We start from the raw sequence: 27,894 nt of genomic DNA on the forward strand, positions 1-27,894 counted from the left end.
ACCCTCCTTCCTCTTTTCCTAATAGTGGAGTTTTGTTAAATCCTGACTCGCACCAACCACTCCACCCAGAAACTGGGGTGGGAGATGAGAGGGACGGCTGTAGTGAGAAGGGGCATGAACAACTAGGGGATGGAGCAAGACAAAAGCAGCAGGCTTTGCAGTCTGCACGGCTTTAAAGACAAATTATTTTTTGAGGATTATATTTAGTGCCTGCCTCTTGATGAAGTTAACAACAGCACCGGAACAGAAAGGTCTTGTGTAAGAAAGCAACAGGCAGAAATCGTGCTTAATTACATTTTCTACAGACCGGTAAGTGCCTATGAAAGTGCCAGATGTGTAAAGAATTACTTCTTTTTAACAACATATGGTGAATTATTATAAACTGTACTCACAGCTGTAGACCAGAAAGAATGGTGCTCTCTAATTGGCCCTGGACAGCGCCCTGAACATCCAAAATCGCTTTTCTTGTATTTTGGTATGTAAATCGCATTTTATAGTAGCGAGTAGACTCTGCACCAGGCACCGCAAAATAATTATCGTCTCTCTCAGGCACTTAAAAGAACACAGTGCTGAGTCTTATAACAACCCCCGAGGGACTCGCCCACAGCCGTACAGCCTGTCACGTCCCATTGCACGTGCCCTGTATTTGTAGGGTTCTCCCAGGTAGGTGGTGCTGGCAGGATTTGAGCCGAGATAAAAATCAGCACTGCTAGGACCTTTCAGCAAGAATTGTCACTCTTAAAATGGGGTGCGTGCTGGTAGCTTGTTTCCAAAATAATTATTATAGTTTACTGCAGTGTGGAGTCCTGATGGATCCTCCCTTCCCAGTTCCAGGAAGGAAAGTTTCCATTTCCTTTTGCTTTGTCTCTCTGGCTCCACTCCTGCTTTGAGACTGTGCAGGTGGCAAAGAAAATGTGTGTGACTGCCTCTGAGTCTGCTCCGCATCAGGAATTAGGAGTCTTTAGAGACAAGAATCAAAGTAGGCAGTCTGTTTAAAGCCATGATGGAAGTGGGTCTCACCTCTGAAGTCATGTAAAGATCCAATACATTTTTGTTGTGTGTGAGTTATAAAAACAAGGAGAAAAAAAGACTAACCCCGTGTCTTCCTCTCCACCTGCTGAAAATCTAGCATGCAGCATCTATGCGATTCCTGCAAGCATCATGGACTTTTTCTCCGCTCTGTTAACAGAGTAGATAACAGAATAAGCAATGGCAATAGGCTGCCATCCTCTGTGTATGCCAGCACTGCAGGGTGATGACACAGCTTTCCAGATATCTTAGGTTTTCACTGACAGCACAAACTGCACTACAGGCACAGGAGGTCAAAATCCTTTTCTTCTGCTTCCTGTGTGCAGACCGCAATGCAACCGAAACATGGAAAACACTGTTCAGCCCCTCTGCACCTGGAGACCAGGGACCCTCTTTACTCTCCCAGCAATGGTACTTCACCCATTTAAATCAAGCACATTCCCTGTCTTGGCCCCTTTTGGAGCAGGCGTTCAGTGCCAGCGGTAGTGGTGCATGATGGAGTCCATCCCCATTCCTTTGTTTGGCTGCTCGGGGCAGTGGTGTTTCACGTCACTGACAGCTCCATCTGCACAAACACCAGCTCATGGAAAAGCCTGCAGCGATGCTCCATGCCTGAGGGTACAACCCTGAAGGGACCATGGCCATAGGTGATGTGTGCTGAGGCAGGGACACCCAAGAGATCATGGCCATGGACAACCCATGCCAACACTGTGGCCATGGATGAACCATGACAGAGCGGAGACAGTAAGAAGCACTCTTACACACAGCCGCGATTTACCACCCATTGCCTCACCAAAGGTTTGGGACAGACTGAGTGTAGCCTGGAGTGGAAAAATGAAAAATTCAGACTGGGAAGGAGAGAGGATAGGCATTTGACTTAATTTGAGGCTATGGAGGAAAGGTGTTTGCTTATGTGCTTTTTTAATTGTTTATGCTTTCTTTTTCTCAATACGCAAATCACTAATGAGGCATTTGTGTTGCTTTGCAATAAAGTAATTTAAGTAAAAATTCCCCAAATTGCAGCTGTTTTTCCCATGACACACTGAGCAAAGGGAATGATCTTTTGACTCCTCATCAACTCTGAAGAACATGACTGGCTGGTTAGGACAAACCCTTCAGCAAATTTAGTTGCCAGATTCTAGCAGTTCTGTTAATAGATTTTTTTTTTTACAGCTGAGGTTCACATTTTCTTATGTTCCTGTTTTGTCTTGTTGGGTTTTTTTTTTTAGGAATAATGGCAGGGCGATGACTCCTCCCTCTTACCTTCTCCCTGGTATGTGTCAAGTCCTTGCTTTTGAATTTGGAAGCAAATAAGGATTTTTTTAACAATGTACTTTTTCTCTTATCTCGTTCTCAGACTGAGTTTTACACCAATTTAACAGATGCTTCTCTAGAAACACCAAATTCATTCAAAAAGCCTGCAATTCAAATTCCTAAAACTTCTCCAAGTTGTAAATAGCTCAAAGCAGATTTGATAATAGGAAGTTCTGAGCTGCTCTAAGCAGGGACACTGGCTCCAGCTATAATTACTAAATTAAAATTCAGGTTCCTCTGTAGACATTAAAGCTTCCCTGAATCCTGAAGCTTGAGTAGTTCAGCTTTGGAGATGTTTACAAATATTGAAAATTGTCTAAAGCCTTTGGCTCTGGCTCCTATTTTTTTACTAGTAACAGAAACAAGGTCAGCGTTTAACTTTTTCAGAGTTTGGTCACAACAGCAGCAGTCAAAGCCCGTGATAGGTAATTCATTTTCAAATGTAATTCAGAGGCTTATTCACAGGCAGGACAAAACCAGCAATTCAGTTCAGGGTGCATGTACTTGAGTTGTCTGGGGAAACAGCTGCTGGAAAAAGATATTTGTCATTAAACCTAGGGTTCACCAGGAGTCGTCCTGCAGCTAATAGAGAGCAGACTTCCAGTAATGCAGCCTATCTGCACTGCCATTACCTGCCTCCATTTATCATAGCTCTACCGGCTGAAAATTCCTAAGTGTGCAGAGCCCTTACAGCCTAAGGGACAAACGGATTCAGATAGGGGTTGGGAGCTTATCTGGCCATGGAAAATTAATTAGCAGTATGGTTTAGCTGCTATTGTTCCCTTTGGTCAGCAGAAGACCTTTTCTATAATGAGCTTCACAGCGCACAACTTCACTGAACAACAGAAAGGAACTTTCTTTATCTGCAAGAAGGACCCTGCTGGCAGTTGGCTGGGGGAAGAGCTTGCTCTTAAACGAGATGGGCTAATTAGGTGCAGTGAGATGTACATATTGCCTGAGGATCCAGTGTAGCCCTTAGAGCTGGAACGCGGAGCTGTCCCTGGGCTGTACGGTCTAGTTGATTTTTGTACAGGAATCTGCTAAGGTTCAGAGCTGTTCTTAATTCCACAGCTTTCCCACGATGTAACCCTAGGCTGATTGCTTCATCCTGCCGTGTCCTTCAAATCCCGCTCTTCCTGGCTTTTCTACTTGACCACTCGGAACAACTTTGGTGTCCATGTTACAGGAAATAGAGAACTAATGGGAAAAGGGAAAAGCTCAGTGCATCCACATCTCTGCTGACACATAGCCTGTCGAATTGCTTCTGCAAAGAGATAAAATCTGTGCATAGTTCCAACATCACTCTATGAACAGCCCTTCACAGCTCTGAGCACAAAAAAGAAAGAAAAGAAATGGATCTTTGGTAGCTGTGGAAAACATTCATCCTTTTTAACTTTATTCAGCCATCCAGAGTATTGTCATCCATGTACCTGAACAGAGCCCACTCTGCCAGAGGATCATCCTTACCTCGCAAAGTCTAGGTCTGAATAGAAGTCTGAAGTATCTCCAGGGAAGGATATCCCTTGATGACAGTAAACTATCTGCTAGAGCACTGAAGTCTGGAGTATAGATACATTTTTCTGCAGTCCTTTTAGAGTAAACTCACTCAAATTTGGGGAAGTGTTTTGTAAAGGAATAAAATGAATGGCGTGTTATAGGAGAGCCATCACATCATCGTTCACATTTTGTAAGATTAATTAAAAACTTACTAAAAGTAAGAAATAAAAAGTCAGAGCCAAGATTTCTGTAGAATTCTGAATCTACAAAAGTAGAATAACACGTTGTTCATTTAGCCAGTCAACGTTGCTTAAACATTGTTCTTACGCTTGTCACCAAAATACCCTTCTCTGCCTCTTGCTGGAGCCTAAGGGAGAGATCTACAGACCTGACAGTAATACACATTTTCAAGAGATCTCAACAGAGATTTTTACTCATGGCTATTCCTTTCTTTTTGCTAAAAGCCTGATTTTAGCCCATCTGTCACATCTGAAATACTGCTGTTTGACTGACCTACCTTGGAATATACTTTTTTTTTTTCCCCCCCAGCTAGTGCTGTACAAGTATCTTACTGTGCCACCAAGAAATATTATTGCTAATATGAGGAGGGGTTAACTGGGAAAGGAGCACCAAAGGGTAGTCACGATCCCCCCCAGCTTCTTCTGTTCTTTGGTAAAGGCTGGCTCCTTTGCATGAGCCGGCGGCTGCAGAACAGCTGCACTGTCCTGATACCGCGTACTGCTGAAGGTGACTGGAAAAAGGCATTTCTGCCTCAGCAAGAGAAAGAAACCTTGCAGTTGGCATTTTATTTTGTTCCGGTTTGGGACAAAATAGTTCTGTGAAAAGAGCTAGTGGCACAGAAATTGGGAAAGGAATTAGGTGTGGAAACAGAAACCTTTTCTTTGAATTATTTCAGCACATTTGCAGTTAAAACTGTGATAATGAAACAAGATAGGATGATAATTTTTGCAAATATATGCTGTCCTCATAAACTCAAAACTTTTAATTTGCTTTGACAGAACTTGGGTGTCCAGTCTGGCAATTATGATCCTTAACTCAAGGTTTGAGGTTAAGGAATGGAAGAGATGGTGGTGAGAATACCATATCTTTTTCCACACCCAGAAAATTAATTGCAATTTAAGTATTGGTAATGCTCATTCTGTGACTAAAACACAAAGAAAATTTTGCTATTCTACAGTATTTGGATTTAGAGGGAAAGGGGGACAGAAGATAACAGCTCTTTACATGTTCCCTCTCCTGATTCCAATCTCAGCACTGCAGCCCTGCTTGTTCTGTGGCTACATCTCCATAGGCAGACACACACTCTGTGTCTTTTAATCTGTCTTATAGTTACTACTGTTCTGATTTAGCCTTACTCCTCCTCATCTCAGCAAGCTTAAACTGTCAAAGATGGCCAGCATGGTCTATCAGCGCAGAAGCAGATATGCTGGTAAACATTGGGGTTTCAGTGTGAATCTGGTGTTCACACACCAGCCTGCAGGTTGGCAGGAGCTGGAAGTGTTCCCATTACATGTGTAGCTTATAGGTCACGTAACAGTCACAACTTCTACTAGGTGGTACAACTTCTCACTATATAAAAGCCATATAAACACATGATATCTCACCGGCGTCCCAAGGAGACAGATTAAATAAGATGGCTCAAAAATGCAGTGCTCTACACTTTATCTTACTGGGTTTGCCCTGTTCTTCCTGTGGCCAGATACCAAAGCAACATGTGAATGATAAAAGACCACAAAGAAAACCACACAGTACCTTGGGTGACCTCCAAGCTTGCTATATCAAAGTGAATTCCTACCCAGATTCTGCCTTCATTTGAGCTGGAGGTGGTTGCCATCCTTATCTTCCATCTATTGCATGAGGTACCAAGTTGCTACTCTCCCTCCTCCCACTCTATTTTTTTATTGTAGGAAACTTGAATTAGATGAGATGCAAAAATCAGTGTGATTGATATCTGCAGTCTGAAGGGTTGTCCATCCCAGCTCTCCCCTCTACCACCACAAACAGAAGCCACAGGCTAGCTAGCCAGGAGAAATCAGCAAGCCATTTGCTGCTTCCAAACAGCCTCTCACAATGAAAACCACTGGAGTAACCTAACTGCTCCATTATCCTCCTGACTACCTGCCTAATGTGCTCTGTCTGGGAGAAGCAGATTTCCTGAGAGCTAGTGAGAGATGGGCGTCAGTGAATCTCGTCTGCTGGACGATCCCACTAGCTTCAGACGAGATTCACAGAAATAAATTACAGTAATTTCTAGATAGAAACTGCAAGGCAAATGCATAGATAGCATCATCATTATGGTAAACCAAGCGGTCCACTGGGCATCGTTCCTTAGAAGTCTCATCCCTCTGTACTCAACATGATTATCATGCTGTTCTCTGCATTCCTCACTTACATTTTCTCTGGTTCCAGAGGTTGCTGCTGTTTGATGTGTTTTGTCTCAGACGTATTTTTGATGTATTTTAGAAGCAAACAGAAGTACAGAAGTGGCCAGAGGAGGACTAGGACTGGGCAAACACAGAGGAACTTGGATATATTTGATAACCACTCAAATTATTTATTTTGGGTTCAAAAAATGAGATTGAGTTCATAGACCTTTCCCCTGGAATTAAACCAGGATTTTTTTTCTTCCAAAGAAGATTCAATTTTTCCTTTTGTCATTGAAGAAATGTGTTATCATAGCTAAAAGGAGGCTTGCAGGCTGACACTAAAAGGCGTGTTCTCTGTAAAATATAGACTTTTTTTTCCTTTCCCTTTCTATATTAAGTCTTCCTGCTGAAACATTCTCCTTGGATTTTTCCACTCTCTCTAGTTAATTTCTTCCTTTTTCCTTCCCCTTTCTATTCCCCCTCCCTTCACACACACGCCAAGCAATGTGCAAACTCTTTAATGAGCATGAGCAGACTTTCCACTCTAGGATGCTTGACTGGGTTTGTGGTTATGCAAAAAGAATTTCTCTTTTCCTCCTAGCAAAATATAGAGGCCACATTTTCATCACTATCAGGAAAAACACAAGACATGATCACTTTTACAAATGATACTTGGAGGGTAAAAATAGGTACTTTTTTTTCTTTTAAAATATTTACTTTCTGGTAGCTTAAGCACAAAGCCGTTTCAGAGAGTTTAGAGCTCCCCTTTATTAATTTACCTAATTGGAGAGTTAGGGCAATCCAATACAGCAAGGAAAAGAGGGGGAAAAAAAAAAAAAAGTTCCTTTTTTTAAGGGAAAGAAAATGACCAACTGATCAGACTAGAGAGAAATACACTTTTGGATCTTGAACTTAGAGATCCGTGGGATCCAGCACATGTGAGAAGACTCTGCACCATCTGCTTTTCCAGCCCCATTTGCTATTATGCTGGCAGGCAACCCAACCCTTCTCTCTTCCCCATGCCGCAAAGGAATGGGGCAAGGACAACTTGCACACCGAAGAACATAATTCCTAGATGATTACTCCAACAGAGGCATAGAGCATCTGATGTAGCCATAAATTCAGAGCAGATTTTCATGATTTTTTGGGTACATAACATCTGTTCATCCCAGTGCAACAGGTATGTATCCGTCAGCTGGGGATGAGCAAGAAATCTCTGGCAGCTAAGAGCATCCAATCCAAAAACTGTGCACAAGGACACCTAAGCAAGTTAAGATGGATTACATGAAGGTTTGAAGTGAAAGTATATTAGTTAAACTGCATTAAACTCCTGTGAAGATGCTCTTACTCAAGGCACCTTTTCTGCCTCCTGTAATCAGTCTAGATGATATATTAAGAAGCATTGCTACTAAATACTTTGAAAATTATGTGACCTGGAAATCAAAGCCACTTCATGTTCTTAGCTGTGAAGATATTCCTCTGAATTTAATTAATTTATTTATTTTAAAGCTTTCATTTATTCCTATTTCAGTGTTGCTGCTTCGAAGCTGAAGCTGTATCTCTGAAGTGTGATGCATCCAAATGATTTCATGGTGCTCCTTCACTTTGGTTATTGGAACAAGACTAAGGAGAAGGGAGAAGAAAATAGAGGCGAGAGATGTGTTCAGCAGCAGACAGTCAAAAAGTTGCCCATTCAAAGACAGTTGGAAATACCCGAGTGTAACGGACAAAGTGCCCACATAAATTATTGGACCACATATATTTATTTGAAACCACTGTGGTTCCTTGGATGAAGTGGGTTTATTCCACTGCTTATCTACCATATGGGAAGAGTTGATAACTCTGGCACAAGGCATGGTTGAAAGCAGTTGCTGTGCAAATTTCCGCTTGTTCTTCCACTAATGAGTCATGGTTGTGACCAGCAGAAGCCCTAGTCACTCCACTCCAGGGCTTGAACATGAGCCTTGTGAATGAACTGTAACACTTCTGGGTATTCCACATGTGGGAACTCTTCAGCTCTGCCAGACCACGCAGACTTTCACTGGAGACAACAGAAAACTCAACGCCAGGCTGCAAAGGTATTTTCCCCTGTATTCCTGTATTAACCAGAATCGAGATCAAGAACATGTGGAGACAGACATCAAAATCAGACCTGTGTTTACAGAGCTCCAGCCAAAATCAGGGAGTAACTTCTGAGTACCTGGAGACTTTTTTCCATTACCTAGATACAGCGTATGTTTTGCTGAAGGACTCCACAGTGTTGTAGCAAATGGCCATGTATAGCTTGTCGGTGTAGACAGACTTCTGGCTTGACACAGAAAACACCCACTGATGGCTCCTACCACAAGACATTCTATAAATTATGAGTGGAAGAGCTAATGGGTATGGATGGAGTTGTAATGACATTTTAAACTGGCATCTGACAACCTCATGTAGAACATCTCACGGAAACGTGCACATTAAGGATGAGAATTGCCCTTAGAGATTCCTGTTATCCTCCTGTTTGTCCTCAGCAGTTTAAGAAGGTGCCAAATCTATATCTTTCATAATGTTTTTAAAATCAAACTGGGTGAATAATGGAAAACTTCAGCAACTATTTGCTTGAATATTTAAATGAGTTCAGTCCAGCTATATCCATCCTCTCAGCTGTTAGCCCTCTGCAAACACTCTAACAATTGAGTTTTTTGGGCAGGAATGTTTGTAGAGAGCTAATTTCAAAGTGGCATGCATATTTGCAAATACCCACTTTCAGGTTTGCTTATGCATGTATCTGTCATGGAAATATTTGCATATTCATCCAGATAAAGAGATGGGAAAATACTATGATGTGACTTGTCTGTCCAGCCAAAACTAATGAACCTGAGGCTCAATGTTAATAATAAAGGATTTTAATATCATATAGATGTCTGTGATGAATAAGGATGTATATGGTTCATTTTAAGCATGTTAAGCGTACTGTTGAATTGGAGTTTGCAGGGAAGAGTCACTCAGTGGTTGGAGGCTGTTCCCTCCAGTGAGATGCCTGGAGCACTGGGGACATTCAGGTCTGTTGTCAGTTGTTCTGCAAGCCGCAAGGCTGAACACCGGACAAATTGTTGTTTGTGAACTATTCCCCTAACGCTTCTTATAAATGAATAATTTTAACAGATGTAAAAAGGGGACGGGAGGGGGAGAAATGACTAATAAATTGAATGAAATAGATTGTCAATATTTATTTGCATGAGAGATTGAACATGGAAATCTGCCAAAATCTCTGATGATGCTAATGCTGTGGCACTGCAAAGCAGAGCTATCCATAAAACTCCACATTTAATGAGCATGAAGCATCCATCGTTCTGATTAATTGTGATGAGAAAGAGAGGTATGAAAGTCAATGGAAGTATCTGCTAAACACAATAGCCAGGGTGCCAGAATTAGAAAGTTCATGGTCTTCTAATTGCCAGAAGGGGGGAAAAGTGCAAAGTGAAACATCTTTCTTTCCCCTTTTCTTAGATTCTTTTTGTCGACATTTCCTGCTGGCCTTGTGGGAGATCGATGACACAGCTGGAGGAACCTCCTCTCTGGTCCTGTTTGTAAATACAGGATTTAAATACTTCCATTACACTAAAAGAATAGCAGTATTCAATTGAATTACTTATTTAGTCAACAAATCAATAATTAAGGTAATCTTGTTACCCAGACGGTGAATGTCAAATAAGCTTAAATATTTCTTCTTTTTTTAGCAGAACATATTTCTGTTAGAAAATTCTGTTTTAATGAAATTGTTCATTTGTATGTAATTGTGTTGATTTTTATTAGATTTTCCTGAGGAAAAATATAGAACTTAAGCATTTTGACAGTGTCAAAATATTCCATTTTGATTTTATATGAACATTTTGATTTTTGGGGGTTTGAAATGACATTTCATTTTGCAAATATATTGTATATTATCAATCAGGAGATAATTATAACACTAAAATTAAATAAAAATCTAAGTGACAGTTTGATTTTTATTGCAGTAGAACATTTTGATAGCTCCACAGCAATATTTTTCCCAATTTCAAGGAAATTTCTAAAGTTTTCTTTTCCCTCAGATTCACCCAGCATGTGGCCCATGTGGCCCCTTGCTCATTTTGTACAGCGTCATGTTATCCTTCCTAGCTAGAGGCTTCAATCATTTCCTGAGGTTTTGATAGTACATATTATTTATACTGATTTCCTTCCTTTTCATAAACCTTCAGCACATTGTTCCTCCACAAAACAATTCTGAGGGGGCAGCCTTATTCATGCCAAAGGTCTGTTGAGCTGGTGCAATGCTCTTCAGAGATACCCAACTTATTTCATCCACATGATGCAGCTCTGGAGCAAAACAAGCCAGGTTAGCATCGCAGTCTGCTGTGAGCACAAAGCATCCATGACAAAGAGCAACAGCCCCAGCTTCTGTCTCAGGCCTTGGGTTTTGAAAGGCTGGAGATGTTTTTAGCGATTCCCAGAAGAATACCCAAATTTGATTGCAGACCTGCTGAGGTGCAACTATGACTATACTTACTCAGAGGAAGAGACTCTGGAGTCTCTAGCTCCCCAGACTTCTCTTCCCATCCTTCCTACTTCTGCCTTTGAGACTTTTCCACTGATACACTCGCAGAGAGCAGCAGCCCATGGGTCTCTGCAGACCGTGCTGGTTTCACAGCAATCAGTCTCTGCAACGTGCTGTGGCTGAAACTCAACTTCTTTGGAATAGACACATTTCATTTATTGCATGGATTTCTGCTTGAAGCGCAGAGTTTATTCAAAGAAGGGAGCACTCGGCATATGCCCTGGGATTGTTAAATCCATGGCCTGGTTCTGCTCTACAGGGTGGGAGTCACTGCTCTGAACATATCACTGCACTAAGCTAGAGTCGCAACTTGAGTATTTGTTCCTGCATCTATTCTTAAATAAATCTTCACGTTGTGGCAGAGTATGCCAGCCAGTTAAATTCATTATTTTAGCATTTGAAAAAAGCACAAGATTAAAAGGGAATGAAGCCAAAATGACCTTATTTTAAAATTCAAATTAATTTTGCAAATAATTTGCAGTCTTCTTTTACTCAGTACTGGTTTGATGTACATAAATGGGGGGTGTTTATACATAAATCTCAGCTAGAAATTGGAAAAGAACCAGCAATAGCATTTTCCTTGTAACCCACCCAGAATTTTAAAGCTCTTAAACATTAGCCCAATGTCTATTCCGAATAGGAATGGTAACATCTAAATCTGAATGCTGATCCTCAGCCGTGTACCTGGGAATATCCTGACTGCAGGAGGCAGGGGTGAGTTAAGGATGAACAAAATGGACCCTTTCCAGTTCTCTCTGTCTGCTTTATTTACCCTTAAACGACCTGATGTTTGTCTCCAAAGCCAAAATTTCAGACCAGGCAATGATCATTGCAAAAAACCTCTGGAGTTCAAACTGTGTGGGAGCATATGTATGTGTGCATGTGAATAGATGACAGAACGTACAAAATTCACCAGATTCAGCAATCTCTAGTGTTAACCATGTCTAATTGGAAACATTTCATTCATCTTTGATCTTAATAGCTTTTTGAAAGTGGCAGCCCAAATGCCTACTGTCAGAGCACGGGCTTTAGAGTTCAGGATTGAGTAGGATAAATCTATGTCTCAGCTGCCTTTGATTTTTAATATCTCTGACTTAATAACAGCACCCCCATCCACCCACTTTCTTGTTCCGCTCTAGCCCCAGTGTCCCTCTTGAATCCCAGCAACTTAAGAAGGGTGGAAGTTGCAAAGAAGAGGGGATGGAGGATGTATATTTTTAATTTTAAAAAGTGTTCATAAGCATTTAAAATTTTCATTTAAAAAAAAATAATAAAGTCCCAGAGCTATAATTCTAAGATCAGAGTAGTCAGGGAAATGCAAAATCTCAAACATTAAAATATTCTCTTCCCATTTTCCTCCTTCTAATAATAGTCAAATGTGCTCAACTCTCCAGGGATGTCCATCTGTAAGAAGAATTATGCAGCCTCTCTGTGGAAACATTATTTTCAAAATTTGGATTCAACTGCTCATCTGTTTTCTTAGACAATATTACAAGTAACTCAGCTGGATTCGTCACTGGGTTGGAAGTGATGGGATGTGCCTGACTGCAGCATCTTCCATGTGGGACTGGAAGTTTAGGTTCAGCTTACCCACCTGTAGAGAATTTCTTTTTTCTTGCTGCAAGATACATCAAAAATGATTTGTAAAACAAACACAAAACAGCAACAACAATCATCAAATCCCTCTGAAATCAGACACTTTGATCTGAGTGCCTAGACTGTTAAGGAGATGATCTCCCAGAACAAAAGGCACAAAAGAAATCTTTATGAAATGAAACGCTTTTTTTCCAAAAATGACAAAGGGAGGTAAGGTTGTTCTTCCAGCTACTAGCAAGGACATCCTTACTTTTAGGATAATATAAACTGTCCTAAGGGCTTCTGTAAATCTTTACACACAGTTTTCTGTTCAGAAAGCTTGATTAAGTAGCTAACCCATGTCTCCGTAAATCTGGGTTCTATCCCAAGTTTATTACAGAGATCTCATGACTTCGGCAGGTTCTGACTTTTCATTGTTTCAATTCCATCGACATTGGCAGACTCTAGCTCCCTTGGGGCAAAACATCCACCTATTTCTAAGCAGCTCATATTCTGCATATTGAAATGGTATACTTCAATGGGGTTTAATCTCTCCTCAGATATCTAGATGTCACCCTAACATGTCTTCCTTAAGCTGTTTGTTTATCACATTATCCTGTCAATAGTTGTTACCATTTCTGATGGGCAGTGTAACAGTAATCATTCCAAATTATTATGTTGGGGTTAAAAATGGAAAACCCGGGTTTGTGAATTTCTTGGGAAAAGACAACGTCAGAATTTGTAGCTGGTGGTAAAGAAATGTCTGCTGAGAAATGGGAAAATAAAATCTGAGCCTTTCTTCAGGGTAAGGAGACTGATTGTTTTACTGAGTTTAATATTATTTTATCCAAGCAGTGGAGTGATGAATGAGGAATGCATTGGTCCAATCTCTGCCCTTTCATTTCAAACTCCTTACTTAGTACTTTTGACAGGGATAAAGTCTGGTGCACTGAAAGGATGTTAGTTGTAGCACCTACTAATATTCAGTCTTTACTACCTAAAATGGACACCTGGGAGCCTGGAGCACAGGAGTAGGAATGCATTTCATGAAACACACATAGGTGCCTTAAACCAGGCTAAAAAGGGAAGTTGCTGACAGCAATAGAAAATATAATAGAATTCAGTTTAATATACCACCTTTCAAATTCCAGGTATCCCAAAGAGCTTTACAAATAAGTTAGGAAGGTAGCAGTGGCATAGCAACTCCATAAATAAATACTGTGGCTATTATTCAGTGTAGCGATAACTCATGCTGTTTAGACATTAAGGGCTGGATTTAGCCGAGTTTTCCACCAGCCAACATCCAGGCCTGGGGTCTCTCAGGGAGAATTTCAAGCCACAAAAGACAGATGCACTGAATAAAGAAATCACATTTTCCAAAAAGAATATGATCCAAAGAGTTACTGGAGTTGGTGAAAGAATGAGTGTCTCATGTTTTCATATCTGAACCAACTCACGGTTTTGAGAAACAAATGAGATCTCAGAGGATAATTGGAACTGAAAGATTATGTGTGCCTTATGAGCAGACAGCACCCATGGAAGCAGTTACCTCACTGGTTCTTAAAGGACCCCTATTCCAAGAGGTAATGGAAACACTCTGTTAGCTTTCATATCCATGAATAATAATTCTAAATTTAGTCTTGACTATGTGAGGGCTTGTGGAGTTAATAAATTGCTTGTCAAATCTCTCATGAAAATGAAAGACAGACAGGAGGGGAGCAAGGACTGAACGTGGTCTGTGCCTTCTGCATGGGCCATGTTAGAGCCCTGATGCAGAGCCCGTGCCTCTATTTCATGGCACATAAACATGGGTCTCACTTTCCTGTACAGGAACAAAGACAATCAAATGACGTTGTGCCAGTTCTGGGTGGGAAGGGATACATACGATACAGTCTTCCTTACGTCCAAGCCACTCATGGCTCACCTGTCTATGAACATGTGCAAATCCTTTAGCTTGTCTGAGTGTATCAATCCATCCAGGATATTGCCACAAAGCAGAGAGGACTTCCCTGAAAGGCATATGCTGCATCAGTCCTGCCTTTCTCCTTTAAGCTGTGCTTAATGATACATCAAGTTTGTGTCATCATCCACACCATGTCAATTTACTTCCCACAGAGCGTAAATTCTCTTCCCTGGAGAGGGATGGCTGTAGGCTTTGCTCTGAGAACAAGAACCATCTGCAGTTCTTCTCCCTCCCCCTTCCCTGTGTGATCAGGCATTTGTCTGTACTTCCAGCTCTCCCCACAGGCTGAGGGAATTACCCCCCTTGGCTTCTCCAAGGATGATCCTCTAACTTGGTGGCATATGGTGAAGCATGACACTGCCAACTATGCAGGAAAGCAAGATTCCATGAGATTTTCTCCATGAACGGAGAAGGAAGCTGCACATTAGGCACTATTAGAACAGAGGTTCCTGCATTGCTTTAGGGACTAAAATCTAAATAAAAGATAAAGAAACTGCAGAGCTTCTTGTGCACAAAGGAGCTGTGTGTGAAGAGGTTGGGCCCATAGGTTTGTGGGTGCACCTGTGTGTCTCACAGAACCCTGTTTCTCAGACATGTCCACTATACAGCCATGCATGGAGCAGAGGCCAGGGTGGTCTCTGTGGGCAACTTGCAGGGCTGGGAGAGGATTTGCCCAAGGCCAGCTGAGCATATTGGTGGGGCTCTTGGAAGGTCTCACTAGCAGAAGTAGCAGTGATGGTGGTTGCGATCCTGAGCTGGAGAGCTGGACTCAAAGTCCTTGGAGAGCAGGAAGAGGAACAGAAGAGCAGAGGGAATGAGGACATGAAGGTGACTGTCGCTGGTTTTGGTTACATCTAGAGACGAAAATGAAAATGCATCTCAATCATTAGAGCCTCAGAATACCAGCCCTTGTGTTCAACCCTACTGCAATATTGCAGTGTGCCTCCAAGTGACTCATTTTGAACGTCTGGGGGTTTGAGAAGCATCTAGAAATCCTGGGATTTCCTGAGGCAGCAGAAGATGCCCAGGGCCCCATCATTCATCTCCTCCCCCTAATTAGTTCCTCTGTCAGCTTAGCTTCCTCTGTTTTCCAAATCCCCTTCACAATCCCAAGATCACCGGCAAGCTAGGAGCATTGTGGAAGGTTTGTTTGTCCCCTTAATTCATGTAAAACCAAATTGTTGCTTCTCTGCAACATGATAAGGGACCTAAGACGCAAGAGGTTAGAAACAAATTGAGGACACCCCCTGCCTTTTCCAGTCTGCTGCACTAAAGAGTTGGAATCCATTACCCAGTACGCCTACAATATCTCACATTCCCACACAGATTAATTTTAGGTTGGTCGGCTTATTGCTTTTACACCTTGTGTGCAGGTGTAAAACTTGATCTACAGTCTTTAAATTTAAACAGTCTGCATTGCCAGTTTCTACAATGGTGCTGGTAGGCACAAAGGATTGTCAACAAATAGTCACATTGCTTTTATTTCCAATCCAAACACAGCATCCTTCCTGATTCCCTCCTCTTAAGCAATTCAAACAAAACCCCTTAAAAGTTATTTTTTCAAATGGCAGGCTGCCAATATTGTGTGGGGATTTGATTTCTATTTCAGACTCCAAAAGGGAATTCCTGACATACTGGAGAGGAGGATGAATAAAAAACCCACAGGTGTAGGATGAGGTATATTGAGTTGGCTGGAGGATGATTCTATCTCATGACAAATCTGGAGGTTTTGTTTGGCTCTAGAATAAATATCAAAGACCTTTTGAATGTAAAACCTAAACTGAACGGAGCCAGTGTGGGTATGTTTTAACTGGAGGACACGTGCTGGCTGCCCCATCCAGAAAAAGGATGCATCAGCCCAGACAGCTCTAAACCAGCAACTACAACTTCTGTAATCGCAGACCTGAGCCTGAACCACAGCTCTCTGTATACAAGCTACTTGGAATCCAGGCTCTTCCCTTTGGGGGAAGGGGTTAACTGGAAGCCAATGGTAGCACCAGGAAGGCATGGCCAGCTGGCCCATAGCTGCAGCGGGGCACTAATGTGTGCCGGGCTTAAAAGCAGAGTGTGGCTGTGGCTGTGTCCTGGAAGCTGGACATATCTAGAAGTACTTTATTTTTTACTAGATTACATGTGAACACTGAGCTGTTTGGAGGCTTTTATCCATTTTGATTTTTTTTTCCTGTCTGAGTTGAAATCAGCTTAAAGCCCCAAAGAAGCATGTACCACAGCTTAGGAAAAACAGTTCCCTGTTTCTTGTGCTTTGCCCTGCACTTTACCAGACTTCAGCATGGAGCGTTACAAAGCAATGCAGAACATGCAAGTCTCAGTCCCATCATGATGGTGCAGAGCATCAATGAAGCAAAAATAAATAGTTTCTTCTTGGTTCATCCAGCTGCAAGGCAGATTGTGACTTCTGTCCTGGGGGTGTTTCATGGCAGAATCATCCATAAGCTGCTTGAAATGCAAATCCCAGCTGCACCTCTGTCTTTGTCTTCCTGTGGACCTGGAAGTCCCGCCGAATCATGTGGGAAGGTCTCCTGGGTCTAAGTGTTGCGAGATAAGGAGCATGCAGGTCTATTCACACTGCTGTCACAGCAACTTACTGCAGGCATATCTAAGTTAGTTTTCAACTAACTGGTCTGGGATTTAGTAGGAGAGAGCAATTAAGGCAGGATGGAGTTTAGCAGAGTAAATGATCCCTCTCTACTGCTGTGACCTGATGTTACCCCTACCAATGGTTTTAAAAACCCAGCAACCCTTAGGACTCCTCCAGGCCTTTGCAGACACCTGCAGTACATCTGTTGCTTAAATTTAGGAATGCCTACAATAAAAAGAACTCTGGTTCTCAAACAGAAGCAGCACAGACAAACGCAGCATCCATCCAGCTTGCTGTGCACAAAGGAGGGCAACAGACTTTATTTCCTGTGCAAGTTTTCCATCATCTTTCCTTCCCCACCCCTGCTGCCATGCCTGCTAATGCCTGTGATCATTAACCATGAAAATGGCACCCATTTGTCTCCTTCTCCACAGTGCCCAAAGTATATTTGGACTCTGGCCAATGGGACTAGCAATTCAACAGACACGCGACACTGCCTTGAGTGTGTATTCATGAGTGCATGTTAATGCAATTACAAGCCCAAATGAAACTCTTTTCCCCTTCATAAAGAGCTTCAGCCCTGCAATCCTAAATCAGGAATCCAGTACATTTGGACAAAACAAAGGGCTTCTTTAGTAGGAAGATGCAGCTTGCTTTTTTTTTTATATATTCTTCTGTTTCTTCAACTGTGTGTGATGCTAAATGACTTTAAACAGCCATTTAGCCACCCACAGAGAGAAACTAGGTTTACAAATTTTCTTGTTGCATAGTTTTGCTATGTGTGCTCCCCCGAGTATTGGCATTTTGTTTGTTTTCCTGCTTAGAGAAACGGATGGATCCAATTTGCAACCCCAACAAAACTGAATAGAAGTTACTTTCTCCCCTTCCCCCTGTTTTTTAAGTCTGGTTTGGTGGAGATAAAAAAAATATAAAAAAATCGATGACGGTCAGAAGATACAATGTACAGAAAACAAACGCCAGAGGAGCCCTTTTATTGCAAGAGTAAACCTGGAAAGGAGGATACATTTCTTGCGAGTAAAGGAAAATAAATGAGCGATGAAAGGTCTAAGCAACATGACCCTAAGGAAAGACTGGATGAGCTGAGGTTTTTAGCCTGAAGAAGGAAGACAGAGAGGCACATCACAACAGCAGCTGTCCTTTAAAGAGGCAGGGAGCCGTCCCCTCGCAATACCCACACCGGACACAACTGGAAGTAGTGGGCTTACACTGTGGCAAGGGAGATTTAAGACAGAGATTAGGCAAAAGGAGACTGAAGATAGCAGTGACAGAAACCTGGGGACCTCCTTGGAGAAGGCAAGACCCCACCGCAGCCACCCTAGACAAGTTCACACAGATGCCAGGCATAGGAATGATCCCACGCTGGGCTGGGGGAAGCTCCTAACATTGTCCTCCTGCTTTGGTAGGAATCTCTTACAGAAATGATTTGGTTTTTGTCTCCTTGGGGGAAGGAAGCACCTGGGAGCCTGCCTGTGCTCAGTAGATGCAGCTTCACTCTCCTTCACAGATATCTTCCCATGCAGCAACTCCTTCTTTCTCTGCCTGTACCCTGACACTTTCTGTCTCTGCCATTCATCATCCAGAGTTAAAAATTCAAGGGCTGGTTTTGATTATCTTATTACCATGGTGACCAGGATGACTTTCATGTCCATCTGCGCACGGCAAGATGCGCAAACCTTTACTTCACTGCAAACCAGGAGAATTGTTATCGATGTTTTTCTCCTCATAACTTAGTGCATAAAGCTGTTATCTATTAAGCACCAGGTTTTTAGGGAGCACCAGCCAGCCAGGATCTGCATGGATGCCTTTTGTTTACCAGAGCAAGATTTCAGTTTGAACTAATGATGTTCCCTAAAAGCCCAAATGGTGCCAAACCCAGAGGATGAAAATATCTTTGTATTAGGGTCCTGCAAAGGAGAATAGGTTGTCATGTAAAGAAGCATGTAAACTCCATGTAAAGAGGTATGTGAACTCAAATACGGCTAAGAGTTTTGTTAAAGAACAGCAGAAATAAAAAAGATAACTATGAAAAAAAGGGATGCAGAAATATTAAAGAAAAAACAATCAGGACTGGCGTAAGATCTGGGAGATGGGTAGGACTTGGGAAACAGCTTCCAAACAGAGCTTAGAGCAAAGGCTTTAAGATCTGGTTATCTCCATTTCATTATTGTTAATGGAATCTCCCATGTCCAAATGAAAGACTAATTTAAGTCTTGCTTAAATATGCCTTGAGTCATTTCTGTGCATTTAAGTCTTAATTAATCTTCCTTAACAATTTTTGTCACTTCCTTTGAAAGGAAGATGAATTTAATTAAAGGAACTGTCAACTTCATTTTAGTCTTAAGAAATTTTTGTGGTAACTTTGAAAGGTTTGGTCATTATTGCTGTCTAAGATCTAGTAGATTAAATGTTCCAGTATCTTAAGGACATGTCAGTCCACCACTTGGAATACTTTCATTGTCCTTAATTGCAACATTTGGACTGACTTCAAGGCTTTGTTATGAAAAAAAAACACTAAGATTTTAATTAAAGCTGCATTCAGGAAAGATCTTTCATTTAACACATGCTGGTTTTTAGTCTTCCAGACCAAGCCATGGAGTATAGACACTTACTTCAGATGGGTTCGACTTGGATAACATGAGCCCCTTCTCCAAAGAACCAGTATAGGTGTGCTTGACCTCATGTGGACAGGGATGCACACAGGAGCATCCTCCTTTTCTGGAGTAACACCACTGAGTTTTACGCTGCTTATGCCATAGGCAAATTCATCCAATCAACTGGCTGTGGGAATGATTCAGCAGGTGAGAGTAGCCTGCAGGTATGCAATAATCCATCCCCAAACAGGGGTGTGGAGCCTGACAAGGAAGCACAGCACCGTGCTGCATCTGCCACGACAGTTTTGATGCTGTGGGAGGTGTCAAGGTCTGGGTCTTCAACCCTCCTCACCCCTCACATCAGAAAACTGCCAGATGACTTGAAATTGTGGTTTTACCAGTGCACTCTGGAAAGTTGCTGGCTCTGCTGCATTGTCTGCAGTCTCATCATGCCACACAGACCTGAAAGGGCAAAAGTGTAGTACCGTAGAGGAGGGGATATATATTTTCATGGCCAAGTAGGTGCCTGTCTGAGCAAGACGCTTCAAGAGCTGCAGCTGGAAAAAGAAAACTGCTTTTTACAGCAGCAGCTTGTTTCACCTCCCAGCTGTGAGGGAGAATTTCAGCAGGAGAGAGGAACCAGGCTGTCTCAGGGACAAAGTCATGGAGATCTGTGCAAAAGGCACAGATGAGAAGTGTTTGATGTTACTGACCATCTGATTGGGATTTTGCTTCCATCAACTGGCTTCAAAGCCTGGCAAGTGCCCATACCCGTGGTCCTGGGTCCCTCATGTCCTGCTTGCAGAGGAAACGGTGGATAAATCCCCAGCTCGGCAGGACTGCCCCTTCATTTCTTGTGGGCGCATTTCTGCCTCCATCAGCTGGAAACATTTGTCATTTCCAGCTTTAGCCAAGCAAATTCCAATCCACTCTTGTTTACTTTTGATTGCTTTGTCCTTAATGTAGCATACAAGGATTTTATGTGCTTCTGTTTCATCAATGTAATTCTTTTGTTGCTATGGCAATCAGCTTCAATTTTCTTTCGTTCTGGCAATTGTATTTTTATAGTCTCCTGCTCTCAAAGAGATAAGCTGCCTTGTATATCACACAGACACTAAGTATTGCCTCTATACAGACACAGCCAACCTTTGCTTCAAGACTTCGTTGCTGTTATTTGCAACAGTAGTTTACTGTTGCTGATGTCATTTTTATTCCTTTCTGTGGGCTCTGTTTCAAATAAGCCGTTTGCTCAAATTTACTCATCTGTGCTACTGCTGAGGAAATGCAGCAGTGTAAGAGTTGCACTCCCACTGGCACTCGGAGGCTGTGGAGAGCACACATTCAGGCCCTGGGCTTGACAATAGACATGAGCACAGTGGTTTCAGCAGAGCAAGAATAACCTCAAATTAGAGCAGCCTTTCATTTAATATGCCAAGAATAATGGTAGAAAAAATTAAGTGTTGCAGAAAATAATTCCTTAAATTTACCAATGCATCTGAAAGTTGAATTTTCCAAAATGTTAAAAGAGCAGATTTATGGGCACTCTACCACCTTGGGTCACAGAAAGAAACAGTGCATCAGAGGTTCAAGGCTATACCTTGCAATGGATACTAGGCTGTGATGACAGGAGGGCTGCTGGGCAAACCTTGCCTTGGGAGGGAGCCAGCCCCCAGGCCAGAAAAGTCGAGCACCACTGGATGGTCCTGGTCCCCTCCAAGATGTTAGATAACCTGCTTTCATTAACACTAGATGTCTGAGAAGGCTTCCATCTTGAAACATTATCTGAGTTTTCTGAAGTTTCTACATTTCTAACACAGGTCTTATGCAGTAGTAGTCAAAGAAAAGGAAAAGACATAGAAAGAGTAACAAGGTCTCCAATGAGGAAATACCGGTAATCATAACAGGCCCAGGATTTCACACTATTGTGAAATACTCTCAGCTCTTCTCTGTATAAACACATGTGTACCAAGACCCCAGTTCTTATCCTATGGAGAAAGTGGGAGAATCCAGGCACAGAGAGATTAAGTGGCATGCCAAGGTCACACAGGGAAAATGTTGGAGGGATAGAAACTAAATTGAGATCTCCCAAGTCCCAACTGTCCCGACTCAAATATAAAAATGGCTAATCAGCACATTTTTGCAACCTGCTGATGCATTTGAAAATCTGTGCCTATTTTTTTCTCCCCTTAGAAAGCTTGTGCCATTCATTGTTAAGCTCTGGAAATGCTCCATTCTAAAGTTATCAAGTCTGTCATCTCTTCAGCATGGTAAAACCAGCCTCCTCGCTATCCTCTCCACCAGGCAGAGGGTGGAATAGGAGACAGAATTAACAAGGAGTCATTCTGCCAATATGCCGAACTACGTATTACATTTGTTAGGCCATATGGCTCTCTGATCGTCCCTAATGAACATTAGGTAGCACTTAAAATTGGATAGCATATTAAGCATCAGACTCAGAAATCACACCCACTTGTCTCTGCAGCTTCCCTGTGGCACGTTAAGGCTCTTCCCCACTGACAGCCGTGACTCCTACACACACACAAACCACTGAAAATTTCATGGCATGACAAAGTGGACATAGGAATCGACATTGGCTGGATTGGTCCCATTCCCAGCAATTTAGAGTGACAGGATTTTATTATTTGATAAGCCGCGGTCATATTATGCCAGAAGATGGCCATTTATTGGAGTGAGATCCATTATAAATGACACTGAAGCATTTTTTTTTTCCCCTACAAAATATCTTGCAACTCAAATGCAGGGAATAAATCCTGCAGTCCCTGGGGAGGCGATTTGCCTCAAACAATCAGGCTCCCTAGGATCGCCAGTCAGAAGCGGTTAGCATACGAGTAGCACTGCTGTGTGTGCCTGCTCCAGAATATTCCCCATTGCTTTGGGAGAGAAGGGGCTGCACCAGATGGCAATTAATTAGAAATGGAGTGCTGAGAAGCTGATTGAAGACCTGATGAGTGGGAAATATTTTATTGATTTGACTGATTTAATTTTTTTAAATATACATTTCTGTGCTCTGCAAAGTAGCTGCATTCTTCAACACCCAGGGACAGTGGAAGTGTAGTCCGCTTTCTCAAGACTTTTTCAAGACTTGAAATACCTGATATTAGTTAATAGCCAAGAGAACTGGACACTTTCAGACCAAGAGTTTGAGACCCCACTCTAAGACAGGGACCTGAACCCGATACTTCCAGATCTCAAGTGGATTCATGTAGCTGCTGATGTGTTCCAAAACCAGAAACACACTTTCTGTGCTGAGCATACAAAGGTGTTCAGGGTCCCATTGCTGAAGGTTCCCTATGTTAGGAACACTTAGAGAAATCTCTATTTGAGAGCCCTCACCCTGTGGAGTTACGTAGGTGTAGCATTTAAAGAAAGACTTTCTACGTGCACAACCTGTGGTGGCAATTTAGATGCCAAGGGAATTTAAGTGTTTCTGGATACTGGATGGCTCCTGAATGCATCCCAAATGGAACTGGGGACTCAGCTCCCTGACCATGAATGCATGTGATGTGAGAATACAACCTGCAGTGACTGGAGTTATTGGGAAACGCTGCTTTTGTTCCTTTTCAGGAAAGCCACATCCATCACTAACCATTGCTAATTTTCTTCACTTGGAATTGAGCAAACGACTGACCACCATTTCAGTGATGTCCGTTCATTTTAATGACTTAATCACAAGTGGCTGAGCTTCTATCTGTTCAAGCGAGATAATGACAGAAGTCTGAGATATAAACTCCCTTCCTACTCCTCCCCCCCCAAATTATTCCTATAAGTGGCTCAGTGCTTCAGAAAAGGAAGCATTTATCTTCATTAGTATTTATTTTCAGCATAATACAAATTCATGAAAAAAAATGGGAAGACTCACTAACCTGTACATTGTGCCTGCCTGTGTTGGGATGATGATTAACTCACTCTGAAAACGCAGGTAAACCTCACTGCTCACTGGATAACGTTTGTGCCTTAGTTCAACATAGCACCAGCTTCTGAGCCTGGCAGGAGCTTTAATGACTATTTTTGAATCTTGTTTGAAAGATTGCTTTGTTTCTCTTTTCTTCATTGTTCCCTTCCCAAATAGGAATTGTCAGGTTTTTTCGTTGACAAAGAGACAAAGTTACTGATGAAGAAAAAATCTTCATGAAAGTTTTAGTGGAAAAATAGTTCTCAAAACCTCTTGATATCTCCCATCTCAAGACTTTTCACCTACACCTCTCCATTGTATTGGAAAAGAGAAGGCCAAATTTGAAGTTTCACTCACTACTGTGCAATTATATTACCCAGAGTTTGGTTCCAAATGTGAACACTGTCATTTCTCTTTTATGATTTACTGCCAGGCTCTTTGCTTGGTTTTTTTGTTGGTTTTTTTTTTAAGGTGGCTTAGGAGATTTTTGTAGTGATAATTACTCAATGTCATGTTAAGCTTTCATCCAATCACATTTGTAATGTTTTAAGCTTGGTTCATCTTCCCAGTTATTGCACTACATTGATCTGTGCAAGCCAAGTACATTGCTTTAGTATTTTTGTCTCTCAATTCCCTATAGAAAAGCCTCACAATTTAAAACCATTTCCTGTGGCCTCAGGGAAGTAATGGATTTATAATAGTCTGAGTACAAATGCACACAATCATTTAATAAGTGTATAAGTATAGGCACAACTCATGCAGACTGTGGGTGCTGAAGGTACACCCTGATGTGTAGCTACCTGCAATAGATAGAATAAGGCGAGAGCGGCAACCACAGACAGCTCTTGCAGCAAATGCCAGCCTTTTCTCCAACCATGAACTGCTGTCAGATGGATGCTGATCTGTCCTGCGGCTCTTTGCTGCATGGAACTGTTCCCATCCCCATTTTTAAAGCAAAACAACCATTATCCACAGAACTCTACAATGACCATATGCACAGTCCCAAGAGCCCCTGAACTGGGCTGCTGAATGGAGACTGTGACACCGGGTCCCTTTCTCCTCCCACATTCCCTCTCTAGATGCAAATGGCTTGGTTGAAGCTCTCTGCTCTGATGCTATCTCTCCCTGCTGCCTTTGCTGTCTGCATCCCTCCCAAGCACCACTTTGTATCTAAGGAAGCATCTAAATCAGGAGGCAGGTCAGCTAAGGGCACTTCAGGTTCATACTCTGGTGATACCCCACTCACCTCATTGCCTATAAAAGGCCAATTATGCTCCTTCCTCAGGTGCCTCAGTAACTGCTTACAGTGGTGTAGAGCTAGCTATTTGGGAGTGAGGGCACAATCCAGTTAACCATTTTGTCCCAAAATCTATGTCAGTGCTCAGCACCTTACTGAGCTCCAGTCTAAAAGAGGGTCACTGTCGGGTTTGTGCTCCAGCACCAGGAACCACGTGTCAATAGTCACCAAGGGAGCCCGCTGGAAACTGCAGGCAGATCTAGACCATTCAGGCAAGACAAGCTCCCTGTCCTGCAGTCGCTAAGAGACAGATTTGACAGAGCTTCAGGTGTAAAGTTCAGAAGAAATCTCCCAAAGCAGATGGATGGACAACTGTCAAAAAGTCCCATGGAAAATGTTATAAACTTGAAATGTTATAAAATATGAAAATTTTTCTTTGAAATGTTTTCTAGCTCTGCCTGCTTTCTGCAACCCATTTTTTTAACGTTTTCCAAGTAGAATAGGCAAATCTCCAAAGTGAGTGTTTCTTCATTCAAATTTCCTTGGAGCAAAGGAATCGTGAGACTCTTTCTTGACAAGAAATCGAGCTCCTTCAGTGGTATCAATTCTTCTGCACGTCTTGGTTTGAGATCCAACTGAAATATGTTAAGTGTAATAGCACTAAACTTCAAGGATTAGCTCTCAGTTGGCAGTGAAGCATTATGATCCTTGGTTAATTCATTCGTAACATCAGTATGTCTGAAACAAGAACAGAGAGAAGCATAATTACTTATGGCAATATTTGGTTGAAGTGAGACTCATTTGTGCTGCACAGATTTTTTTCTCTTTCTTTTGCAGTAGAACTTACATTGTAGTAGAAGGAAGAAAGAAGGAAGAAAGCAAAAGAGAGAAGAAAGGCTTTTTTGATTTATGCTGATTGAAATATTTTCCAGAGAAAAGTAGTCAAAAATGCTTTTAAGTAGTTCTTGAAAGAGCAGCAGCTGTATCAGATATCCTATCTCTTAGAAATGACCAAGATTTTTTTTGTTGTTGTCGTTGGTTTTTTACCTGTCTCCTACTGAATTGGAATTTTCCTGTAATTGCTTTAGCCATCCAGTCTGCAACTCTGCCAAGGTTTATATTAAAAATTAGGAGAGGAAGTGCTGCTCTGCTCCCTCAGGATTTGATGGAAATTTTGGTTTTGAACCAAACACACTCAGCAAAAAGCTTTAGATGGTTTTCTAGTTTCATCATTAAAAGCTTTGTAATTCTTCCATTGTAAACTGATTTTTACCCAGATGTAGCACTTCCTCCTCTGACGCTGCACTGACATTAGAGCACTCTATTGAAGCAGTGAAACAATGATGTGTTCCTGTGTGGGTGATGACAGCGGAGGGATTCAGTGATTACAAGGAAACACCCATCCTGGCTTGCTTTCTTGGGTCTACCACTTGCCTTGGAAAAGGAGGAAAATAGGGAGATTTGCTTTAGGGGTGAGGTTATCATCAAATGAAATGCAGCTGCAAAGCATGCCCAAGTGCAACAATGTTTTTCAGTACTGAGTTTGTTGGGTTTTCTCACACACTAAAAAAAAAGTAAATCTCTGCTCAGGTGCTTTTCTGGACTAATGCTGTATCAAACATTAACACTGGCCACGACAGCTCTGTCAATCAGCAACTCATGTGTTTTTCACCTCTCTGTGCTTATTTCACTGTTTACTCTGTCACATATCCGTCCATCCCCTCTCCTTCCCCCCCACCAAAAAAAAAAAAAGACAAGGAAAGTTGACTATTTCCATATACATAAATGTCTCCTAGTCCACACGTGGTAAGGAATATGCTGCTAATAAGGAACTTGCAAATTTACCCACTGTGCTGATACCCATCTCTGGCATCTCTGCCTGTGCGGCTGGACCCTGTCTCTCATGAGCAGCATTGCCGTGGGGGCCGCTGAATTTGGGTTGCAGCCTGGGAAAGCTTTGTTCTGACGAGAGGTGGCTGGAGACTCCTGAAGCCTCTACCTAGTGTCCGGGTTTGGAAGGAGCTTTAGCACTTGTTGCATACTCCAAAATGTCTCCCAGCACCCAATCCTTTCATCTTGCTCTGCATCGGTTAGTAGCTGGAAAGAGAAGATGGAGATTTTGCCATGGCAGCCGAAGCAGAGAGGGGATTCTGAGCAGCCAGAAGGGGGGATGTTATCTGTGCAAGAGCTCTGCTTCCTCATTCCTTAGCACTTATTTGCAGCTCCCTGGTATCCAATAATTATTGTCCTGGAACATTTCCAAGATCACTTTGCTGTGTGTGAAATTCAGCTAGACACATTCTGGATGGCACAGTCTCCTGGCTGGATGAATATCACTCGTCGCATCAGGACTCTGGCAGAAATTCTGAACACTGAATTCCTGTTTCTAACAAATCCTCTGCAACTTTGGCTTGAGATTTGCCATTCCACTGAACTTTTCTGCAGGGCAGCTCATTTGCAAGAATATGCAAGAATGTAAATTGAGAAAGAAAGAAAAGTGTATTCACCTAGGCCCTGATTTCAAAAAGCTAAGCATCACCTTAGAGTTTTCAGGAGGATTTAAATGTGTCTTCAATGATGTCCTGCGTAAGAACTATCTTATTGCAAAAACTTGTTCTTGAAACCTTTACGGTAGCATTTCTACAGCCCTTATTGCTCTTCATAATTGCAAGGAAAAGAAAGGAGGGTGAGGGAGAGTGAGCATTGGGACATGCAATTTTATAGTGAAAATATAAATAAATTATATCATCCTGTACAATTAAAAAATGCTATTGCTAAATAATAAATAAATACTAAATAATACATTATTTTTTTTTAAAAGGTTAACAGCTGATTTCTGTAGGGAAGCCATGAATTAAACATCATGCAAAACAATTAAACTCTGGGAAATAGGATTTCTGATATAGTGGTCAACAATTAAAAATGAATGTGTTACTCCACTCCAGGGAAAAGCAGTAAGATGTCATGCTTTCATGCTATGGGGAACAAACATACCGTGCAACTCCAGCTGGAAAGTTCTGCAAAATATAAAGCAAATACACAATGAGTGGCAGAGACTTAATCTGAGACGCTGCTACACAAAAACTGCAGGCTGCAGTCGTTATTTCTGAAGGAGAGACACCACTGAGAGACACTCACTCCTCCCAGCAGCAACCTTCTAAATTCTCCACCTGCACTTACTTGCAAATACAA

General features: G+C 42.0%; 1 long non-coding RNA gene across 1 annotated transcript in view; it reads right to left on the bottom strand.

The window, feature by feature from the left end:
* Positions 1 to 18,915: 18,915 nt before the first annotated feature.
* Positions 18,916 to 27,894, bottom strand: part of LOC142603843 (uncharacterized) — a 40,958-nt gene continuing 31,979 nt past the window's right edge. The window contains exons 2-3 of the long non-coding RNA XR_012837725.1: positions 27,697 to 27,719; positions 18,916 to 25,440 (exon numbers count right to left, since the gene is read on the bottom strand). This is a non-coding gene — a long non-coding RNA (uncharacterized LOC142603843). The remainder of the gene's footprint in view (positions 25,441 to 27,696; positions 27,720 to 27,894) is intronic.

The sequence above is a fragment of the Balearica regulorum genome, chromosome 14, assembly GCF_011004875.1.
Source record: "Balearica regulorum gibbericeps isolate bBalReg1 chromosome 14, bBalReg1.pri, whole genome shotgun sequence".
NCBI classification, from domain to species: Eukaryota; Metazoa; Chordata; class Aves; order Gruiformes; family Gruidae; genus Balearica; species Balearica regulorum.